Here is a 16,892-nt window from a genome sequence, read left to right as displayed (position 1 = left end):
AATCTTTTTGTTGGTGTAAGGTCTTATCTTGATATTGATGGCTGCTGTCTGATGAAGGTGGTGTTTTCTGAAGGTTGGGGTGGCTGCAGCAATTTTTAAAAATAAGACAGTGATGAAGGTTGCCATATTGATTGACTCTTCCTTTTACTTGAACACTCAGAGGCCATCGTAGGATTATTAATTGGTCTAATTTCAATATTGTCATTTGTCAGGGCATAGGGAGGTCCAAGGACATGGAGAAAGATAGGGGAATGATTGGTTAGTGGAACAGTTAGAATACACATAATATTTATTGAGTAAGTTGGCCATCTTATATAGGCATGGTTTGTGTGCCCCCAAACAATGACAATATTAACATCAAAGATCACTTATCACACATCACCATATAATAATGCAAGAATTGTCAAAATGGGACACAGACATGATGTAAGTACATGTTGTTGGAAAATTGGTACCAATGGACTTGTTTGACACAGGGTGGGCATAAATCTTCAATCTGTAAAAAAAGTAATACTTGCAAAACACAATAAAGCAAAGCACAATAAAACAAAATATGCTCATTCAGGGGGAAAAGCATAGGATATCTCTGCCTTTAAAGAATTCTATGACCATAAATATGTCCCTTCTATCAGATATCTCTGATTCCTCTGTAATCTGTAAAAAAAGAATATTAAACTATATAATCGCTAAGGTGTCTTCCTATATAACAGTTTATTGATCTATGAACATATAAGATAGGAAAGAACATGAAAATGCAATTGAAGTGATATGGGATTTTTTTTTTCCAGCAAGACAGTTGGGATTAAATGACATGCCCAGGGTCTAACACAACTAATAAGTGTCAAGTGAATGAGGTGGGGATTTGAACTCGGGTCCTCTTGACTTCAGGCTAGTGCTCTATCCACTGTACCATCTAGTTATCCCTGTTAGAAGTGATATGGCACATCTAACAGTGAAATAGCATAGGACTTGAAGAGCATAGAGCATTGGGCTTGTTGTTAAAAAGAAGTGGATTCAAATTCTACTTCTGATACATACTAGCTGTGTAACTTTGAGAAAATTACTTAGTTGTTTCATGTTTAAAAAAAAATTTTTAATTTTTGTTTATTTTTAATTAAATTTTTTCCCTGTGCTTTAGCAAACTCTTATGACTTATCTACTAAGTCATAGTTGGGTCACAATCTACATTAATAGAGGGTGTTTCCACACTGATGAAATCACATGGTTGAGTTAAGGTTTATTTTATTTTATTTTTAAAAAAATTCCAACAGTGTCACGCAACAATTAAACTCTCTGGAATTATAAATTGCAATTATATATGCTCAAAGTTGAAACAAGAGATTTGTGTAACTTAGGAGATGCAGGTAGAAGAACAAGGTAGAGTATAGAGTGTGGAAGACCTTGAGAGTAAGATTGTAGAAGGTGACTTTGAGTTTGTAAATTTTTCCATGAGACTAAGAAATCCTCCTCCTCTTACTCCTCTTCCTCTTCCTCCTCCTCCTCCCCCTCCTCCTTTTCTTCTTTTTCTTTTTCCTTCTTCTTCTTCTTTATTTTCTTCTTCTTTTTCTTTCTTCTTTCTCTTCTTCTTTCTTCCTTCTTCTTTCTTCTTGTTTTTTATTCCTTCTCCTCCTCTTTCTCCTGCTCTTCCTCCTCTTCCTCCTTCAAAGATGCAATAGGAAGGAGTCCCAGTAGTCAAGAAAAGATTCCTTTAAGGCAGGAGTCCATGAACTTAACAATTTTTTTTATTTTTGATCACTATATTTCAATATAATTGGTTTTCCTTTTAATCTCATGCATTTCATTTTTGTGCGTGTAATACTATTTTGAGTAGACTACAATAAGTATCTAAAACTGTCAAAGGCATATTCAAGCACAGAAATCATTAAGAACTCCCTGTCCTAAGGGAATTTTTCCTGTGAGTATTATTGCCCAGTCTGAAAAAATAGTAGGCTCAAAAACATCATGTTTTTGCCCAGTAGCCAAGGATGTCTGGCTAATGTTAAATTCAGAGCAGAGCAAACCTAAATTTGCAGTATTGTTCCTATGACATTGTTATTTTGAAGATCAACAGTCTTCAGCATCTCAAACACAAGGATGACATCTTGCTAAGCCTAATCAATGAGCATTGTGTTTCCTGTTTCCTTCTTTGGCATATGTCACATTAATCCAGCTGTTTCATATAAGTCTGAGTAATGTTGAGATCTAGCAGGTTAATGTTATTCTTGAACATTATCATGTATAACATGGAATCATATGCAAAGATGATGCCCCATACATATTAAGAAACAAGGCATTTGGGATGCCCAGGGTGGAATAACTGTTAATATTTGATAAGAAATATTGCACTTTTTACACATAAGTTCACAAATGAATGTTTAGAGTTTTTAAAAAATATATATGTGGGATTTTGTCAGAGTTAAGTTGATTGATAAATTTAGGTTGCTTAGAAACAAATTTCTTTATCTCGATGTCCTTCCTTTGAAGAGGATGAGGGTGGAGGGAAAAGGAGGAGGGAGAGAAGGACGAGGAGAGAGAGAGACAGAGACAGAGAGAGACAAAAACACACAGAGAGACAGAGAGAGATATTGAGAGAGAGAGAGGGAGGGAAGGAGAGACAGAGAGAGAAAGAGAGAGAGAGAGAGAGAGAGAGAGAGAGGGAGGGAGAGGGAGAGAGAGAAGGGGGAGAGCGAGAGAGAGGGGGGAGAGAGAGGAACAGAGAGAGAGGGGAAGAGAGAGAGAGAGAGAGAGAGAGAAAGAGAGAGAGAGAGAGAGAGAGAGAGAGAAGAGAGAGAGAGAGAGAGAGAAGGCCTTAAGTGAGCTTAAAAACTTCAGATCACATACCTGGATAGCAAAGAAGCCTCTGATGAGTGAGTCAGTCCACAAGGCAGAAAGCAGTTGGGTTTGTCACATTGGAGTCAGTGGGAAGTGAGACTCAGAACTAAAAGGACAAAAATGATACAATATAAATATCTCCAGATCTTGGTGTGGTTTTACTGATTTTTAGTCTGCATGAATTTTAAAAAGTGTAAAGGTCTGAAACTCTGAGTTGATGCACTGAGGTTGGAGGACCAAGCACTTAAGGCTAACTACCAATTGGACAATACTCTATTAGCATATGCTTGGAAAATGGCTCTTCCCACTATTCTGTGTTGGTAATATCTTTTGGTGTATACAGACAATTGTGGGAAGAATTGGGGGATGGAGTAAGACAAGCCAGAGTCACTTTAGGATGAGGAAAAAGGAGGTTGTGAAGATCCTGCGTCCATCCAATTCACTTCTACCCCTAAAGATCAAGAATGAAGACCAAGGATTTTGCTTATCCTGACTCCGGCTGATTCTAAGGTATCCACGGTGCTAACTCGGTCTTCACAAAAAAGAATTATTAATCTAGAGTCCATGAGTCCTGAAAGGGTTTATAGATAGATTTTAGGAGAGTCCATGGATTTTGATAAGGAAAAAAACCATATCTTTATCTCAATATAATCAGTTTCCTCTGTAATCCTATGTATTTTATTTTATGCATTGAAAAATATTCTTCTGGTAAAGGTTCATAGTCTTTCCCAGATGGCCCAAGGGATCCAGGACACAAAAAGTTATGAACTCCTGATTAAGAGGTAGCATTGCAAAGGTCCTTCCCTGACCGTCTCAAAAGGATATCCTATCTGGAAGGCATCAGTACCAACTACCAATGTTAGTATTGGAAAGAGAATTCCAGGGAAAGGATGGAAATAATGAATACAAAGGGGGACATTGAGTGAAGAGTTCCCAGAAAGACCAATAGACTGAATTGAGGGCAAAGCCCACTGACTCTTGAAGAAAGTACTAGACTGTTTGCATTGGATCTAGCACTAATGGCGTCATTGAATGTTGTTCTATGTAATTATATCAGCAAAACTGCATATTCTTCACTTATCATTTTCATAATGATTTTTGTTGCTATAATGCTTCATGGTTTCAGCAGGTCCTCTCTTGGCTACATTTCCATAATTTTTTTAGTGGCTCTTTCATTGACTTGGTCATAGATTCATAAAAATAGAAATACAGATCTGGAAGGGGACTTTGGATATCACTGAAAACAGTCACATCACTCTAAAGATCAGGAAACCAAGGTCCAGAGAGGGGAAGGATTTTTTGGCCTCTAATATAATCTCCATCCTGAGCATCTCCCATTGTTTATCTCTTATCTTATAACGGGGCATTTAGGTGACACAATGGTTAGGGTGTTGGCTTGGAATCAGAAAACCTGAAATAAAATCTGGCCTCAGACACTTACTAGCTAGGCAAGTCACTTAACCCTATTTGCCTCAGTTTCCTCATCTGTAATATGAGTTAGAATAGGAAATAGCAAACTACTTTTTTTTCCTTTGCTAAATGGGGTGAGAAATTGCACATGACTGACATAATGACTGACTTTTTTTTTTATAACAGTTTCCATACTTCAAGGAGAGCTTAGTCAGGGTAGAGAATCCTGAAATGATCACCCCTCATTCAGGAGACCTTAACATCTGTTTCCTGCTTTTGGGCCGACTATGGGTTGATTATGTCAAAGAACAGAGAGCTGGGTGTTCGGTGCAGGTCCTACCTTGGGTGGTAGGCCTGGCTTGCTTACCTGCTGATTTGCCTTTGCTGAATCTGCTACCTTTTCCATGAAAAGGAGATGGGGGAAGCCTTGAGGCAAATAGTGGCTGGGAGAGTAGAATACTAGAATTAGAGTCAGCAAGATCTCAGACATTTATAAGATGGATTATCCTAGATACCTTTCTCAGTCTCATGTATTGATAATAACAGCAATCTTACAGAGTTTTGCAAACTTTTAAGTTCTAAATATAATATACTGGTTAATATGATGATGATGATGATGATGACGGAAGCTATTACAGAGGGGCTTCCCACTTGGTGACTTCACATTATAGGGAAAAACACCTTAGAGACTAGTAGCAGAGAAAAGAATAGCTGTGGATCTTTCTGCATTTTGCTAATGGAAAAAAAAAATCCCAGTGTTTCCTCTCCTACGCCTTCCTTTCTCCCATCCTCACTGTCCTGTGTCTCTTTGTCTCTGGGTTTCTGCCTCTGCCTCCATCTCCCTTTGTCTCTGTGTGAATGTCTGTCTGTCTGTCTGTCTGTCTCTCTCTCTCTCTCTCTCTCTCTCTCTCTCTCTCTCTCTCAGGGCTCAGACAAGACGTCCCCCGAAAAGCTACAGTTTAATTGTGGGGCCCTTAAACCTCAGTCAATATTCCAATTCACCGCAGAGTTTATGGTGCTAATTTTGGGTCTACATGAAAAGGCAGAGGGAAATTATGAAAGAATTATCAGGCTTTGTCGAAACCCAGACAATTAGCTCCTCGACTGTTACGGAGATTTTAAAAGCATCTGCTCCTTATTTGCTGAATTAAAAGGCCTTGGCCATTATTTCTTGTCTGACAAACTTTGACCACACTTGGGCTGGGGAGCCCCGTTCAAGAGCCATCCTGGCTGGAAAAAAAAAAAGCTGATTAAATTTTAACCAGCTGCTGGGCAGATAGTTTGCCCGAGGCACATTTGTCAGTTTCAAAGGGTCTTTTTATTAATTTTGCATTTTGTATTTTGTTAGTGGAAAGAGCTCCCTCTTTGGGGACTGCCAAAAGCGATCGGCAGCGAATCTTAAAGCAGCAGCAGGAGGCTGCCAAGCATGCCAAGTAGGTCTGGCTCTCGGAGCGCTCCCCATTAGGCGAGGGCTTCCGCGCTCCTAAAAATACATTAACTTCGGGGGCGAGTTCTTGGAATAAACTTTCTGGTGAGCCCTGCTGGATCCGTTTGGGTCCGTCATGATAATAAAGACCAGGGTAATTAACAACAACTCCCCTTTCTCTGGTGCATCAAGGTTGACGAGGTCATGTGGGGATTCTTTCCCCCATTGTGGAGAAAAGGCAATGGAGGTTTGGCTGAGGAGGAGGAGGAGGAGGGTGCGGGTGAGCGAAGGATCTCGGAAATCTCCCAATTTTCCATTCAGGGCTCTTCCCGGCACTGTTGTCTCTGAGATATAGGGGAATGTTATTATTAACATTAATATGATAATATTATTATTATTAATGTGATATTATAGATGAAACTGAGGGGAACTCCCCATGGTCATATAAAGAATATGTTCGCTGTATTTCCTCTCAGACTCTATTCTTCTGTGACACCATATACATTTTCCATTGATTCCTAAGAATGCACTCTAACTTAGCGTTTGACCATAGACAAATTTCTTCTCTTGGCTGTATTTTCTGCAAAAAGGATGGGAAAGATTGGGGGTGACCTTGGATCTTAGGGTCGTCATCTCTAAGTGAGGAGGTTAATCTCTCTGTTTATGATTCAAGGATCCTTGTGGAGAGTCCTTCCACCAGAGCTCAAAGTCTTCTGAGGTTCTCTTTTTGCTCTCCATCTATGATCCAATGATTCTATGTCTGAGATTCCTTCCACAAGAACTCAAAGTCTTTTGAGGTCTCTTTTTGGTCTTCATCTATGATCCAACAATCCTTTGTCTTAAAGTCCTTCCACCAAGAGTTCAAAGTCTTCTGAGGTCTCTTTTTGGTCTTCATCTATGATCCAACAATCCTTTGTCTTAAAGTCCTTCCACCAAGAGCTCAAAGTCTTCTGAGGGTCTTTTTGGTCTTCATCTATGATCCAACAATCCTTTGTCTTAAAGTCCTTCCACCAAGAGTTCAAAGTCTTCTGAGCATCTCTTTTTGATCTCCATCTATGATCTAATGATCCTTTGTTTGAATTCTTCCACCAAGAGATATGATTCTGAGTGTCTCTTGAGAATCTTTCTTTCTTTCAAGCTTATTGTGTCTTTGTTCATTATTTCATTTATTCTCCTTGACAATGATCATTATAAAAGGATAATAGTGGCAAAATATAGACCATGGATTGAGAATGGAAAGGGACTTTAAAGGCCAGCTAGTTGGACATGCTTTTTCTAGAGAAATTAAGTTTTGTCTGAGATAAGCTTGGAACTCAGATCTTCCTGTCTCTAAGCTCAGCACTTTATCTACCATGCTAAGTATGGTGTAAGCCTAAATCATGAGAGGAAAACATGGTAGAATAAAGAAAAGAAGCAGGTATGACTTTAGACATGGGCTTTTCAATTACCTCTTTGTGTGGCCTTGGACAAATTTACTTTACCTCTCTGGACCTCATTGTTGACATCTATAAAATGAGATTGAATGAAATTACCTCTAATATGAATAACTTCCCAAATATGAATCCCTTAGAAGTAGTCATCAGATGTGTTGAGGTTATATTCATCCTTCTTCTTGTTTCTGTACTCAGGCAGTTCAACAATAGGTCCAAGGCTTAAACCTCACTGATTGAGTCAGAGTAAATATAAGGAAAAATTATTTCTGCTTTGTCTAGAAAACCAGAGGGTCTTCCCTCCCCCCACTGATTTATTTGACTAGATAAGAGAGACCATTCTTTGCTTCTCTTCCTACCTAGTCAATTAATCACTGATTGGATCTTGTCTCAATCAAACTGACATCTGTTAAAGAGCTTAGCTGAAAAAGGCCAAGTCTCCCACTGCATCTAGGGTCATCTCCAGTTGTCCTGATCCATAGGAATGTAAAGTGAGACAGATACTCTTGCACAACCCTCCCTCACTTAAATCCAATTCACTTGCATGTCATGGTGTCATCTCCCTGATGATGATAAGGGACAATAACAATAACCTAGGCAGCTACGTGGTGCCATGGTACACAGTGCACTGGTCCTGAAGTCAGGAAATCCTAAGTCAAATATAGCCTAAGACACTAGTTGGGTGACCCTAGTGGAGTCACTTCATCTTTTTTGCCTCAGTTTCCTCATCTATAAAATAAGGATAATGGCAATATCTACTTTGAAGAGTCATTGTAAGGGTCAAATTAATTATATTTGCAAAACAATTAGCACAATACCTAGTAGGGGCTATATAGATGCTTATTGTAGAAATGCTCAGATTCCTCACTGGGGGAAGTTGAGTCTTGAGAGTCCTTGCAAACCATCAATAATTGGGGGTGGAAGTGGGTGAGGGGCTGGATATCCCTTCTCCCCTTAGCCCCCAAGCATAAATGTATTTCCTTCCTCCCACAGTCTGGTCTTGAGCCATTCCAGATAATAATGAACCTCTCCTCACCTCAAAACCATGTCACTGAATAAGATTTAGGGGGTACTTGGTACCTCCCCCACCCCAGGTAATAAGGGGACCTTCTTCGGGTCTTATTGTTATTGATTTTTTGCATAAATGGCCTTTTATATTTAATTTGACTTCCTTGCCTCTCTTCCCCAAGCCAGCAGGCTCAGTTTACAAACTTGTAAGCCACCTTGGTCTGCTGCCCTGCTGCCCCACTGCCCAACCAAAGGCACACAGTAATAAGCATCAATCCTTCCATCCCTAACCCGTTTCCCTCTGCCCAGGTGTTGCAAATCACAGATCCCACCTTCAGCCCCCCAAAGTTTGAAATGCATGGAAGCCTCATTTCAGGGTATAAGCCTTTTTTTTTGGAATAAGGGAGGGAAAGAGATCTCCCTTCTTGCACCACAGTGTTCCCTTTTCTTCCATCAAAAATGCTCAGAGACATTGTCATGATGCTGATGCAAAGGTTTTGCAACACAGTCCTACCAGAGTGGTCTGCATACCCAACCATCCAGAGGCTTCCACACGTCTTTTCTTCTGTAAAGACTTTAGGAGTTTTAATTCTGTTTTGTACTCATCCTGTGGAACCTCTACCTCTTTTCTGTGGGAGACACTCTTAATTTAACAAATAAGAATGTTTTTAAATCCTGAGGAAAAGAAAAGAAATGCTTATTATTATCATCAGACACTTACTAGCTGTCTGATCCTAGGAAAGTCACTTCACTCTGTTTGCTTCTTCTTCTTTTTTTTAATCTGTAAAAGTGATAGGATACAGCTTCTAGGAGAAATACAGCTGTAATCCTGAGGCCCCCAGACCTCATGAGTTCTATTATTCGAAGAAACTGTTAATGATTCTAAAGTCTCTGGGCTTTAGGAATATTATAGTATAATCCTAGAAACTTTGATTTCTGCAAAATAACAATCTTTTGGTCAATGATATCAGAGTTTCTGAGACAAATGGTGAGATTCATATCAGATCACTCCTCAGTTCTACCTCTGGGCCATAAAATTAGCTTATCAGTGACATGAAGAATCGGATCTCTCTATCTTTTCCTATAAATTTGTCTTCTTGCTCCTGATTCTTGGCTAAATCCTTTTGGAACTTAGCCCATTTCAATTGGCATTATAGTTACAATAAACTTTGCCCCTTGACTTGGAGATGAATTCAAGCCTGGAAATTCTTTTGAGACACTTCACAATACCAGTCTGTGACTCCAACCTTTTGGGGTCCCTTTTGAACCTCAACAAAAGGAGCAACAGAAGGAAATGGCATACCACTCCAGCGTCTTTGCCAAAAAACTCCAAATGGGGTCACAAAGAGTCAGATCTGATTTAAAATGACTGAATGCCAAATATAAAAGCTTACTCTCTTCCCCCTTCTCTGCCTGAATAATTTGATAGATCTTATTTAGTGCTTTAAGAAACTTCAAGAAATCATCTGGTTTGGTACCTTGCCTTTAGTTAAATATAAAAGCTATTGCCCATTCCCACCACTCCCTGCATTTTACAGAGAAAGACTGGATGGTGTAGTAAATAGTGCACTGGATTGGGATTCAGGAGGGCTGAGTTTAGTTGCTGGCTCAGACCCTGAATAGCCATATGATCAATCAGTAAATATTAGTTCTGGGCCTGCTGTATTCCAAGCTCTGTACTAAGTGCTGAGGATAGAAAAAGAGACAGAAAAAAATCCCTGGTCTCAAGAAGCTTACAGTTTTATGGGAGCAAGTCACCTGGTTCCTTTGAGTCTCAAGACTGTCATTGTCTTCTAGCTAGAATGGACTCATTTAGTTCATGACTGGCCCAAGGTCATATAACAAGAAGTGTCTGAGAATTATAGGGTCCCATGGCTGGCAATAGCAGACTCTCAGAGGTCGTCTTCTAGATCAGGGCTTCTTAAACTTTTTCTACTCATAACCCCTTTTTGTGCAGGAAATTTTTACCCCATCCCAGGAATATAAGTATATAAAATAGGTATACAAACCAAACATTTACTGATAATAAATTATAAAGAAATTTATTTTAAAATAATTGTTTGGTATATATATGTGTATATAATTTTTATTAAAGATGAAAGCAAATTTGCTTAATGAGATGAATGTGCTTAATTATTTTTATATAAAGAATTAAATCTTGATGGAATATTTAATACTGCTTACTGTTGTTTAATTTTTTGCAACTCCTTCCCCTCTTCATATACATTCAATTATGTGAGATCATATGGAGTTGTGACCCACAATTTAAGAAGTTTTGATTTAGGTCAACTCCCTCATTTCACAGATGGGAAAATGGAGGTCCTGAGAAGTTAAGTACTTACAAATAGTCCCAGAAATAATCACCGTCTGATCTGTACTTTGAATCTAGATCCTCTGATTGTACAATCAGTCTATAACATTGTTGCTCATCTATACAATAAGGGATAAGAAAACTTGCATCATCAGTTGCATCTTCCTGGTGTTTTTGTTCTGCAAAGCTGTTTCAACTAAAATAAAGCTCCCCCCCAAACCTACCAAAAACAAACAAAATAACAAAAACAAAACTCATGCATCCTCAGAATAATTTAATATACTACTTAAATTTTATAAATGTCTTCTACTTAAATTGTTGTTAACTTTTTTTTTTTAGCATGATTCCTTTGGGCCATTATCCCAAAACCTCAATGGAAACCATTGATGTACCTACTGGGGTGGTTGATAACAGTGATCCTGAGCAAGTTGATTTGGGGGAGCCTCAATTATCTCATCTGTAAAATGGGAATAAAAATACTTGTTCTTTCTGCCTGTGAGGAAATCCTAAATTTCTCTGTAAATGGGATCAGGGATTATTACAGATGAGGTCCCAGAGGGAAAGAACAATTGAGCAGTTTGTCCTAGATCACCCAGCTAGGGATGGAATAGGGACTGGGGGAGACACAGCCAGGGGCGGGCGCTGGATTGCTTCCTGGCCAAAGGCACTATTGCTTCCTGTTGGAGAAGATTTGAGAAGCAATCACAGAAAGCAGGGGTTAAATGGAAAACACAGGTCTCTCCTGTGATGTTGGAAATTTCACAAGTTCCACTCAGGCGGGCTTCAAACAGCATTAGACACAAAGTTTAAAAAAGGCTGCCCCCAGGCTAGGATCTGCAGGAGCCGGATATACCTGCCAGGGAATACCGTACAAGGGCTTCCGCCCCGAGACAAATCATTGGCTTACTCGGACAAAGTGGATGAAGAACAAGCTTTTTCCCCAGTGCAGGGCACTGGGTTTTTCTCCTTGCTTTGCAAATTTTCATACACACACATATTTTTTTTCCACTAGTGGGACTTTTTATGCCTAATCAATACCTGGTAGGGTGGCTATTGCATTATTTAATGACTATCTTTCTGGAAATGCAAAATATCACCACCCTCATTGTCATTACATCTCCATAAACTATATGCCTTTTGACTGAGAGATCAATCTTTTTCTTTTTTTCTCTAAGACTAGAGCAGCTGAAAGAAACCCAGGCTGCGAATCAGGAGACCCAGGCTCAAAATTCTGGCCCCACCATTTCCTAGATATGTGACAGATAACTCACTGTTGTCTCTGAGCCTCAGTTTCCCCCTCTGGAAGATAGAATTTGCATTAAAAATAGGCTTTGCACTACTAAGCTCCCAAAGCTGAGAAGATAAGAGGAGAATCAATTTATAGGATTATAGATTTAGAGATGCTCAACATCTGATCCAACTTCCTCATTTTATAGGTGAGCAAACTCAAGATCAGAGAGATTAAGTGATTTATTCATGGGTCACGGAAGTAATGAGCATTGGTCTGGGCATTTCAAACTACATCTTCTTGATTCCAAGTCCAGGGTCTTATCCATTATACCACATTGCTCCTCAATTCAATTCAGGTCAATTTAGTTTAACAAACATGAAAGGCAGCCTGGTGTGATAGAAAGACCCAAGTCAAGGTAACAAGTATTTATTAATTACCTGCTATGTGCCAAGCCCCTTGCTTAATGCAGGGAATTCAAAGACAGACAAAATCATGATCTCTTTCTTTAAGACACTCTTGGTCTAATGTGGGGCAAGGTGAAATAATATGCAAGGGATATTCAAAATAAATTGAAGATAATCTCAGAGGGAAGGCACTGATATTAAGACAGTTGAATTTGAAATTTGAAAACCTGGATTCAAGTCCCAGTCTCTGCTGCTTATGTGCTGTTTGATATTAGGCAAATACTTCATCTTTTTAGAACTCAGCTTCTCTGCTGAGAAAATGCAGGGTTGGACCTGACCCCAAATTCCCACCCAGGACTAAATCCTCTAGTGTTTAGGGAGCTACTATGCATAGATAATTGTGCTAAACTAGGGAAAAGTTGAGAGTTTAGATGAGATGGACTCATTCTCAATGAGCCAATATTACATATAAAGCACTCTATAAATGGAGTTGTGACAATGATGATGATAATGATGATGATATGATGTTGGTGGTAGTAGTTAAATTGTGTTATAACTCTCTATGGGTGAGCTGGTTCCTTAAGCCTGGATGGTCATTATTTTATTTGCTTTGTGGTAGATGTGTCCTTAAATTATAGCTGGTAAGACATGACATTTATGTCATTCTTTACATACTTCACCTCATTTGAACTACACAGCAACCTAGTAAAAAGTAGATTCTTCATGTATCATTATTCCCATTTTATAGATGAGGAAACAGTAGTCTCCGGCAGCTATGAGAGCTAGCAAATCTCTTGTTCATTTATAAATCCTGAGCCACCATGTCTTTCAACTCATTCCTTTCTTAGTCTTGCTTTGGCTTCTACTTTGGGTTTTCAGACGATCTAACCAATTTTTTTCTTCTGAACGTGTGTGTGTGTGTGAGTGTTCATAATGTATACACCTATCCATATCGCTTAACCTTCCTTCTTTTTAAAAATTCATTTAATTTATTTTTTATTATTAAAGCTTTTTCTTTTCTTAATTTTTAATAGCTTTTTATTTACAAGTTATATTCATGGGTGATTTTATAGCATTGACAATTGCCAAACCTTTTGTTACAATTTTTCCCATCCTTCCCCCCACCCCCTCCCCTAGATGTCAGGATGACCAGTACATGTTAAATATGTTAAAGTATAAATTAAATACAAAATAAGTATACATGCCCAAACCATTATTTTGCTGTACAAAAAGAACTGGACTCTGAAATATTGTACAATTAGCCTGTGAAGGAAATCCAAAATGCAGGTGGCCAAAAATATAGGGATTGGGAATTCAATGTAATGATTCTTAGTCATCAAACGGAGTTCTTTCACTGGGTGTAGCTGGTTCGGTTCATTACTGCTCTATTAGAACTGATTTGGTTCATCTCATTGCTGAAGATGGCCAGATCCATCAGAATTGATCATCATATAGTATTGTTGTTGAAGTATATAATGATCTCCTGGCCCTGCTCGTTTCACTCAGCATCAGTCCGTATAAGTCTCTCCAGGCCTTTCTGAAATCATCCTGCTGGTCATTTCTTACTGAACAATAATATTCCATAACATTCATATACCACAATTTATCCAACCATTCTCCAATTGATGGGCATCCACTCAATTTCCAGTTTCTGGCCACTACAAAGAGGGCTGCCACAAACATTCTTAAAGCTTTTTATTTTCAAAACATATGCATGGATTATTTTTCAACATTGATCCTTGCATAGCCTTGTGTTCCAAATTTTCTCCTCCTTCCCCCAACCCTCCCCTTGATGGCAAGTAATACAATATATGCCTAACCTTCCTTCTTGCTGCTACAGGTTATGCTCCTCTCCAAACTGTAGAATCTCAGAGTTGGAAAAGATCTCAGGACATTTATTTGGACTCATACTTGTACAAGAACCCCGTTGGCAACCTAGCTGGCAAATGGTCATCCATTCTGCCTTTGCTTGGAAACCTTCAATGAGGGGAGCTCATCTCCTCCTGAATTAGTCCACTCCATTTCCCTGAAACAAAATCTAAATTTGCCCTTGCAGTTCTATTCACTAGTTCCCCACTAAGGTCAATGAGTTTCATTCTTCCTGGTGACAGCCCTACAAAAATCTGAAGAAGTTTATGTTCCATCCTCCCTATTTTCAGCTTTCTCTTCCCCAAGTTAAATACCTCCAATTCCTTTAATAAAACCTCAAGTAAATGAACTCAAGTCCCTTTGTTATCCCAGTAAACTGAATATTGTCCAATTAATCACTGCCAGTGAATACGTTGGCCAGAATTATACACGGTATAGTACAGATGCGTCTGAGCAGGTCAGAACACATATAAAGGGTTTATTGCCTCCTAATAACTGGAAGCTATGGCTTTGTGAAATTTAAAAAGTTTGAGAGACGTAGTTTCTGGGTAATTTAATTATTTTATTACTAAGACTTGCATTTTTATTAATAAAAGGAAATCAGAAACACTTTTGAATTTCAAAGACCAAATGGTAGGCTCCTGCTTTATATGCCTTTGCACCTGAGAGTGGCAATCAGCTCTGATTGGTTAACAATTAATGAGAAAATAAATATTCTAGTGAGGGGTGGGACCATATTTCAAGGAAGGTCTTGAGATACCTGACTTGGATCATCACCTAGGCCTTGGTCAAAGAGATTTATGCATTTCTATTTAACCTGTCTGACAAAAGGGAGAGTCCACATATTCCCATACTTGTCTGAGCAAATACAATGAGCAGGAGTGCTCCCATTAACTTAAACTTAGACTTTCTCTTCCTATTTGATTAAATGTTGTCTTGGATAAGTCTTTTTCTAAGATTTCCCACACTGGTTGATTTCTGGATGAGAAAGCAGCAAGTAGAAGGAGAAAAGTTGGTGAATTAGTTATTAACATAAGAAAGAACTAATCATTTCTCTAAGATCTCAGTATGAAATGGATTGCATTTTTGGGACCTGATATTACGCTTTTGGTTCACATTGAGTTTGCAGTCTATTAAACTCGAAGACTGTCTAGTCATAATTCCCTCCCTCCCTTGTTTTCATGAAGATGACTTTTTGTACCCAAGTGTAATACTTTACTTTTATTATCTTGAATGAATTTCCTCTTTTGTGATGCAGCCCAATGCTCTAATATCTGAAGATCTTCTTGGGTCTTAACTTTATCATCTATGTGCTTGCCTTCCTAATATTTGTGTCATCTGTGAATAAAGCATGGCAGTAATGCAAGGGTATGCTGGAGCAACTCATACCAGTTTCAGAGAGCTGATTGTTAAATGTTGTTCAATGTGAACATTTGTACTTCAGAAATCAGCAAATGCTACAAATTAGGGTTCAATTTATTGTTTTGTTGATTTCTAGAAAAGTGAGGGAGAAATTATCAATAACACAGATTAAATTTAAAAGTGTATTGTGTACACAATAATCTCTCATTTACCTACTCTGAGATCTGGTTGTTAAATAGTCATTACTATACCATAGCACTATGTCTTGATTCAAGTCATTAATAAAAGTATTAAGTAGCATAAGACCAAACAAATCTCTGGGAATTCCACTGTTGACTTTTTGTCATATTTGACATTAAACCATTAATAACTTTTCTTTGAGTCTGGCCATCCAACCAGTTTTCAATCAGTCTAATTAAATTATCATCTCATTCACATATTTCTCTTTACCACCCCCAAAATTGCTATGCTTTATCAAAAACTTTGCTAACATCCAAGTAAACCGTATCTGTAGCATTTTCCTCATTTATGAGTTTATAGATCCTATTAAAAAAAAGAAATGAGTTTGGTCTGGCATGACCTGCTCGTGATGAAGCCTGGATGGCTCTTTTTAATTAGTGCTTTCCTTTCTAAATGTTTGCTATCTCTTTAACAACTCATTCTAGAATTTTGCCATCATGCCTATAATTTACAGTTTTTGCTCTTATTATTGTTTTTTTTAAATGGATATTTGTTCTTTTCCAATTTTGCAGTACCATTCCTGTTTTCTTCTGAACTTTGAGAATCACCATTGATTTTATTGTATAAGGAAATCCTATTTTTTTTTTTTAACCACTGCAGATCAGAACTTTCTTGACAACTCATGGTCTTATAGGGAGTTAGATGGTGCACAGACTTCAAATCCTGCCTCGGGCTCTTGTTTACCTGTGTGACTTTGAGAGAATCATTTATTCTCTTTCAGGCTTAGTTTCCTCATCTGTAAATTGGGGGTAATTAGGGATAACCCTAACAGGATTATTGTGAGCGTCTAATAAAAAAGCACATAAAACATTTTGCAAACCTTAAAGCTTTGTGTAAATTCTAGCTATACTACTACAACTACAACAACAACAACAACTACTACTACTACTACTACTACTACTACTACTACTACTACTACTACTTATTATTATTATTATTACTATTATTATAGAGTTGCTTTTTCCACTACTTCCCCATGAAGGCTAGATTTCTCCCTCTAGGATTCAGTTTCCTCAGTTATAGAATGCACTATAAAGCATCTAAGATTGTTTTCCACTTTGACCTTCTGTACTGCTACTTAACAACTGAATAACTCTTCAGGTCTCAGTTTACCCATCTATAAATGAGGGTATACTGGATGAATTCTAAGATTTCTTCAAATATTCTGAATCCATGAACTTCATAGTTCCATTGACATTTCCCCAAAACCATGAAGGATTCTTTCCCCATTTTCTGTAGTCTCAACCAAGTTTCCCAGACCGAACAGAGCAGGAAGCAAGTGACTTCCACTGTCCCCCATCATTATTTTCCTCCTGTGATAATACCTGAACAAAGGCCTTAGCCAGTGTCATAATATGACATATGTTTT

This window comes from Antechinus flavipes, chromosome 6 (assembly GCF_016432865.1).
Source record: "Antechinus flavipes isolate AdamAnt ecotype Samford, QLD, Australia chromosome 6, AdamAnt_v2, whole genome shotgun sequence".
Taxonomy (NCBI): domain Eukaryota; kingdom Metazoa; phylum Chordata; class Mammalia; order Dasyuromorphia; family Dasyuridae; genus Antechinus; species Antechinus flavipes.
The sequence above is the reverse complement of the archived record's forward strand: the minus strand, read 5'-3'. Positions refer to the sequence as shown.